Source organism: Silene latifolia, chromosome X (assembly GCF_048544455.1).
Source record: "Silene latifolia isolate original U9 population chromosome X, ASM4854445v1, whole genome shotgun sequence".
NCBI classification, from domain to species: Eukaryota; Viridiplantae; Streptophyta; class Magnoliopsida; order Caryophyllales; family Caryophyllaceae; genus Silene; species Silene latifolia.
Genome location: NC_133537.1, coordinates 101792735 through 101793902, shown reverse-complemented (window position 1 = coordinate 101793902; position 1168 = coordinate 101792735). Strand labels below are relative to the sequence as shown.

The 1168-nt window shown below is 39.3% G+C and overlaps 1 non-coding gene across 1 annotated transcript; it reads right to left on the bottom strand.

The window, feature by feature from the left end:
• Positions 1–840: 840 nt before the first annotated feature.
• Positions 841–947, bottom strand: LOC141624159 (small nucleolar RNA R71). Its single transcript, XR_012533970.1, has one exon. It is a non-coding gene; the product is annotated as a small nucleolar RNA R71 (small nucleolar RNA).
• Between the last annotated feature and the right edge of the window lie 221 nt (positions 948–1168).

The following is a 1168-nucleotide window of genomic DNA, read 5'->3' as shown; positions in this document are numbered from 1 at the left end:
GGATCCGACCTTTACTTGCATCTTTACTAATAGTAGAGTTGTTTGTGAAGTTATAAATATTGTTTTGGTCTAGGTGCTCCTAACGACAAGTAACCGAAATCTAAGCTCAAAGCGGACCGACCAAAAATGGCGTCGTTGCCGGGGACGGTGTTAACTTGATTTGATTTTCTTTGATTGTTATTAGTTGTGTCTTTCTTTGCCTTGGGGAAGTAAAGCTCCTCAAGGTTTGTTCTAATTGTTTTCGAGTTGTTTGATATTTGCATGTCTAGAAGATCACAAGGTTACTTGTTACCCATTGATCACAAAATTGAAAGGACTTTGATAACCAATATAAGACTTGCTAGAAATACTTTGAGAGGTATTGGTGAGGTTGTAGATATTAAACCAAACACTATTGAGTTCATCAATCCTTTGGCAAGAGAAGGTGAGGAGAACCCAACACAAAATCAATCACACAACCAACCCACAATGCCTAAGTTTTCATCACATTCAGTACCAACCGAAGAGAACCTACCCCATGGTACTCCCACACCACAACACTTAACGGAAAATTTCATTGCAAAATCCGCATTTATCCAATTAGTCGAAAGAAGCCAATTTGGGGGGATGCCTAGTGAAGACCCTCATTCCCATATGGAAACTTTTTGTGACTATTGTGATGCGATTTCACAAACCGGAGTGACTCAAGACCAAATTCGATGGGTCTTATTTTCTTTTTCTCTAATTGGCACCGCAAAACAATGGTTGAAAAGCCTTGATAAAGCTACTCTTGGAATTGACTCTTGGAAGAAGTTGGCTCTAGCTTTCTACAAAAAATTCTACCCTACGGAAAATACTAACATGCTAAGAGCTCAAATTACGGGTTTTAAGCAAAGGGATGAAGAATCTTTGTATGAAGTTTGGGAGCGATTCAAAGGAATTTGTCGCTCATGTCCTCATCATGGACTTACCGAGTGGTTCTTGGTACAGCAATTTTGGAATGGTCTTTATGAAGACTCAAGAAACATTCTCAACATGGGATCAAATTGTATGTTCACCGAAGTTGACGATAATCAAACTTGGAACAAGATTGAGGAAATGGTAGTCCATAATTCACAATATAGTAGACCTCGCAAGGCTACTAGAGGAGGAAAGCATGTAGTGGACTCTATTACTCAATTGGGTGCTC